This window comes from Oncorhynchus gorbuscha, linkage group LG02, assembly GCF_021184085.1.
Source record: "Oncorhynchus gorbuscha isolate QuinsamMale2020 ecotype Even-year linkage group LG02, OgorEven_v1.0, whole genome shotgun sequence".
Taxonomy (NCBI): Eukaryota; Metazoa; Chordata; class Actinopteri; order Salmoniformes; family Salmonidae; genus Oncorhynchus; species Oncorhynchus gorbuscha.
The window spans coordinates 58,466,239-58,472,597 of record NC_060174.1 but is presented as its reverse complement, the minus strand read 5'-3'; the positions used below and the strand labels follow the sequence as shown (position 1 = coordinate 58,472,597).

Here is a 6,359-nt window from a genome sequence, read left to right as displayed (position 1 = left end):
CGCAGGGCCGTGGAATATTAAAACCCCCAAGGGCAGAATTCCTCCAGGGGTAGAGCACAGGCGGGCAGAGCACAGTCAGGGAGGGGAGAGGAAGGTTGAGAGGCTGGGGGACAGCTAAGGTTGAGCGGCGGGTGGCGGGCAGGCCAGGTATACTGCAACTGACAAAAGGTGAGGCAAGGTAAGGAGAGAGGGAGAAGGGGTGAAGAGAGAGGGAGGAGGGAGGAGATGTGATGGAGGGAGGAGGGGTAAGGTGAGAGGGAGGAGGGGCGTGGCAAGGTGAAGAGACAGGGAGGGGTGGCTAGGTGAAGTAGGGGGAAGGGAACGCACATCAAAGACAATGCATCTTCTTACTTGTCTTGACCCACTGGCACTAGACTAGGACTAAATTAGCCTTGTGTTTTAATAATTTTGTTCCTTCCGTTGATAACCCAGGTTCACTGGATTCTACTTACTAAACTATTTCTGCATGCTACCACAAAAGTGTCCCAGTCACAAGATATACATCCTGATTCATTTTAAACCTGTTATCCTGCTAGTTCTATCCTTCTTCTCTCCTTGTTTTCACAGGGCAGGTAGTGTGACAGATGGAGTGAGTCACCAGTGTCACCAATGTCAGTGTCCGGATACCCATACTAGTGTACTATATACTTAAACTGCATACTATTTACTCCTTGTCACATACTATTTAGCACATGTCATTTAGTAAAAGCATGCAATATGCCACAGCCGCAACGCAGTAGTGGTTCCTGATTGGCTGAGTAGGTGGGGCGAGTGAAAAAAAAAAATCAGGCATCGCATTAACCAGACATCGCATTAACCAGCCTCATAGCTAATTTCTAACATGATTAATTTCTCTAAACACTGAAAATAATAAGAATGGTGTAATAGGCCTACTCAGGCTGTAGACCACATAGCCTATCTATCCTATTTAAAAAGGACTGAAGAAAGAAATATATAATTTGGTTCTATTTCAACATATTTATTAGTGAAACCAAAGTGTTGTAACATCTATACAATTAAATCAAATAGCCAAGTACACATACCAAAACTTTTCAAATGCTCAAATCAAAAGTATATTGCATAGAAAAATGGTGACAGTAGTGAGAATTGCACATTCAAAACCGCTGGACAGCAACATAATAAACAAACACAAAGATCATTGGGAACGAGATCAGAATGACTGCTAAGACTTGATCCATAAATTAAATACTTAAACTAAAACAATACATATGTTCAAATCAAAAGGCCTGATAAACATGACATCAATAACGCAGCCACAGCCGAGTCCATGGTGCCGACACATTCAGAAATCAAAAATGTTTAATTTAGTTTAAAAGCTCTGATGATGGCCAAGAGAACAATCAACACTTTTCAGTGAGAAAACATAAATCACAGTTTGGGTAAAAAAACTAAAAGAAAAACATCTGTTTTCAAAGATGTTATCAAGGCTCTGGAGAAGACCCAGATGCAGACAGTTTCGAAGTAACAAAAGTTTATTACAGAAACAGGGGGGCAGGCAAATGACAGGTCAAGGGCAGGCAGAGGTCAGTAGTCCAGAGCACAGTCCGAAAGGTACAGCATGGCCGGCAGGCAGAGGTCAGTAATCCAGGGTGGTGTGACTAGTTACGGAACGGCAGGCTCAGGGTCAGGGCAGGCAGAATGATCAAAACTAGAAAACAGGAACTGGAGAAAGACAGGAACATGGGAAACCCACTGGTAGGCTTGACAAAACAAAACAACCTGGCAACAGACAGAGAACACAGGGATAAGTACACTGGAGAAAATGGGGAAGATGGGAAACACCCCCCCCCCCCCAAGGGGCGCCACCTGGCATCCTACCTGGGCGCATACCTGGTTGACCGGAGTGACGGCGTTGGACCCATCACCTCTCCTCCGGGCCATAACATTCCCAGTCAACCAGGTACTGGAATCACCTGCCCCACAGTCGAACATTCAGGATGCGCCTCACCGTGCACGCCGGTTGGCTCTCGATGACACAGGAAGAGGGGTTGGCCTAAAAACAGGAGACAAACGGCTGTGAGACAGGTTTAATCCTGGACACATGAAGGGGCAACAGAAGACGAACAGCAGAGGGGCTGATAATCTTGGAGATGGGGAAAGGGACGATAAAAAGAGGGGAAAGTATGCGGGACTTCACCCAGAAGGGCAGATCTCAAGAGGGCCACTTCACTTCCTCCACACCGACCCTATGACTGCGGGATCGACCTTCTCCCTCTCTCACCGACCGGGATCCAAGAATATCAAGCAGGATGCGCTGTCATTCCGCTATAGCCCTGTGGCTACATGGTCTCCAACCGGGGTCCTCAGTTCTCGTACCGGTTCTGCTAGGCGTTCTGCACACTCATTGGTTCGTCGGCCAGCCTGTCCTCCGGGTTCCACCCTCAGTCCAACGGCCAGTCGGAGCGAGCCAATCAAGACCTGGAGATGACTCATCGCTGCCTTGTCGCCGCCAACCCCACAAGCTGGAGCCAGCAACTCGTGTGGGTGGAATACGCCTGCAACACCCTCCCCTGCTCTGCCACTGGTCTCTCGCCTTTCGATTGTTCCCTGGGTTTCTTGGTACTCCGGGGGAATGTTGGAGAGGTCCGGTGCAACTTCTGAGCCCACTGGAAAATGTCCAGGGGCAGCCTGTGCTGACTTCAGGCAATCGGCATTGCAGAATATGCTCCAGCCCATTATGGCACCAGCAGTCCAGTCAATGAGGGGATTGTGTCACTGAAGCCAAGAGAATCCCAACACCACGGGAACCTGAGGAGACTAATTAGCATGAATTGGATAGCCTCTCTGTGGTTCCCTGACACTCATAGGTTGATAGGAGTGATATTGTGGGTGACCCGGCCTACAGAGCACCCGTCCAGCACTCTAATGTGCATGGGAATGGAGAGGGGCTGAGTGGGGATGCCCAGCTTGGAAACCCAGAGAAATTTGACTGGTTCCCCGACAGTAGGATGGCATGAAACGTGGTGTGATAAAGGGGAGAGGAAAAGTTCTTTATTGCCCACCAGAGTACTTGCCACTACCTGTGAGCCTGGTCTTTTAGTGGACAGGAGGAAACAAAATGACCAGCAGTTCCACAACACAGGCAACTCTTTGTGAGAAGCCGGTGGAGACGTTCGGCTGGGGACAGCCTAGCTCTGCCTAGTTGCATCGGCTCGGGACGATGTGAATCGGCAGACTCCGGAGACAATCGGGGGAACTTGGGTAGAATCCTTGGAACCTTGGGCGGGCAAGTGGAATCGGACCTCTTTTCCTTCTTACGTTCCCAAAGCCGCTGATCGATCCGGATGGTCATGGCAATGAGCGAGTTGAGATCTGTCTGTAGTTCCCGGGAAAGCTTTAAAACAGAAACTAGAGAAAGACAGGAGCACAGGGAAAACGCTGGTAGAATTGACAAAACAAAACGAACGAGAACACAGCTATAAGTACACTGGGGACAATGGGGAAGATGGGCGACACCTGGAGGTCGGTGGAGACAAGCACAAAGACAGGTGAAACAGATGTGACAGATCAAAATCTAATCAAACTTTATTTGTCACATGCGCCAAATACAACAAGTGTAGACCTTACCGCTTAGTTACAAGCCCCGTTAACGAACAGTGCAGTTCAAGAAGAGTTAAGAAAATATTTACCAAATCAACGAAAGTAAAAAATAAAACCTATGCATAGATAATGAGTAGCGAGTAGCAGCAGTGTACAAGACAAATGTAGGGAGGGGGAGTCCATGTAAATAGTCCGCTGGCCATTTGATTAATTGTTCAGCAGTCTCTCCTGAGGGGAAAAGGCATTGTCGTGCCCTCTTCACGAATTTGTGGGTGTGTTTGGACCATGATAGTTCATTGGTGATGTGGACACCAAGGAACTTGAAACTCTCAACCCGCTCAACTACAGCCCCAATGATGTTAATGGGGGCCTGTTTGGCCCGACTTTTCCTGTTGTCCACGATCAGCTCCTTTGTGTTGCTCACATAGAGGGAGAGGTTGTTGTCCTGTAGCATATGATGTAGCACATAATGCAATACTCATGATAATTTTAAGGAAAACAGAAACGATTTAGCCTACATTTGAACCAGTGGAGGCTCCTGAGGGGAGAATGGCTCATAATAATGTCTGGAATGGATACCATATGTTTGATGTATTTGATACCATTCCACTGATTCTGCTCCAGCCATTACCATGAGCCCATCCTCCCCAATAATTGTGCCATCAACCTCCTGTGATTTTAACACCACCAAAGAAGCTTTGGGCATCTTCCCAATTAAGAAGCCTAATTTTGTCGTTTGGCTACTTGAAGAGAACTAGAGCCTATCCCACCACTTCCAATGCGTTGTTGAAAAGTGTGCATCGAATTCTATTAGCTAAAGATCCGAAATGAGTATAACATCCTGGCATTTAAAACATACTCGATTTTTTAAATGTTGCATACTACTCAACTTTCTATTTTCGCATACTGTCTGTCATGTTTTGTCTTATATTGTCTTGTCATTTTGCTTTTCCTTCTGTTCGTTTTCCCCCTGCTGGTCTTTTTAGGTTCGTTCCCTTTTTTCTCTCTCCCTCCCTCTCTCTCTTCTCTCTATCGTTCCGTTCCTGCTCCCAGCTGTTCCTATTCCCCTAATCAATCATTTAGTCTTTCCACACCTGTTCCCTATCTTTTCCCCTGATTAGAGTCCCTATTTCTCCCCTTGTTTTCCGTTTCTGTCCTGTCGGATCCTTGTATATTGTTCACCGTGCTGTGTCTTTGTATCTCCCTGTCGTGTCGTGTTTCCCTCAGATGCTGCGTGGTGAGCAGGTGTCTGAGTCTGCTACGGTCAAGTGCCTTCCCGAGGCATCCTACAGTTTATGATCGAGTCTCCAGTCTGTTCTCGTCATTACGAGTGGAATTGTTTTTTATGCTTTATTTACCGCTCCGATTTGTCTAGGAGTATTGCATATTTCCTTTACTGGATTAAAGACTCTGTTTTCGCCAAGTCGCTTTTGGGTCCTCATTCACCTGCATAACACTGTCATGGGTGATTGCGTTGTTTTCCACTTTTGGTTTATTTCGGAAATGTTATCCCCATATCTAATTTATCAGCTGTTGTGAAATGGGTATGACATCCGGGCATTTAAAGTATACTTGATTATCGAAATGTCACATACTATAAAAACCTTTTTTCTCTATAAGTCTACAGTGTGCTCTAATTCCAGGCCAATAAGACTGGCCCCTCAATGCAGTCTTTGTACCAATAAATTGTAATTGACACTGAGGGTCAGAGCTCAGCAAACACCAAGTTCAACTTCTCACTGTATGTAAGTTACACTGTGTCCATTCTCAAAACACAGATAGTTTTATACTACATTTACAGTATAGCAATATACTGTACATATATCATCTACAGTACAGTATACAGTATGTGTATTAGAAGAGCCAGATAATACCACATGGTAGTATTGTAGTACAAACAGCAAAGCACCAGCATAGATCCCACCAGTAGAAAAGCTAGCCAGAAAAACTAGCCTAGTTGTGACTGCATGTGAGGGATAGCTTGTCTCTAGCCTTGTGGGGTGTTGGCAGTTCACAGTACAGTACAGTATGAGACTCATGGAATACAACACAGCTTCACACACAGGGGCATGAAAGAGGTGACAAGGACTTGCTGAGTGCTGCCACACATTAACAGCGATTGGTGCTAGTTGACTTACCAGCCAAAAGACATGACAGATCCTTGGTACTATAGGCCAAGGCAGGCCTCCAACAAGAGTATAACACTCCCCAGTCACATAGGGAGACGGGCAGGCGGGCAGAGAGGCAGAGTGGTGGGGCCATAGCCAGCCAGGCAGAGTTGTGGGTCCAAACAGGCAGGTAGGCAGATGTGCAGGTGGACAGATGGACGGACAGACAAACAAACAGGGAGTCTTTCAGAAGAACAGTTACCTTGAAAAATAAGACACGATTTCTGAATCATGTGAAATCAGCAAAAAACATCTGTCATAAAAATATAACCAGACTTATTTTCCCTTGCAGTGTAAAACCCTAAATATACCATGCATTCGGAAAGTATTCAGTCCCCTTGACTTTTTATACATACTGTATTTTACATTACAACCTTATTCTAAAATTGATTAAATAATGTTTTTTCCTCATCAATCAACACACGATACCCAATAAGGAAAAAGTGGAAACAGGTTTATATGTCTTTTGCAAATATATTGAAAATAAGGAACAGAAATACCTTATTTACATAAGTATTCAACATTTTGCTATGAGACTCGAAATTGAGCTCAGGTGCATCCTGTTTCCATTGATCATCCTTGTGATGTTTCTAAAACTTGATTGAAGTCCACCTGTGGTGAATTCAATTG

The 6,359-nt window shown here is 45.5% G+C and overlaps 1 long non-coding RNA gene across 1 annotated transcript; it reads right to left on the bottom strand.

Moving 5' to 3' along the window:
• Positions 1-983: 983 nt before the first annotated feature.
• On the bottom strand, positions 984-6,059 carry LOC123993326. The gene is made up of 3 exons (XR_006831435.1): positions 5,700-6,059; positions 1,852-2,014; positions 984-1,740 (listed from the first exon to the last, which is right to left on the bottom strand). It is a non-coding gene; the product is annotated as an uncharacterized LOC123993326 (long non-coding RNA).
• Positions 6,060-6,359: the final 300 nt, after the last annotated feature.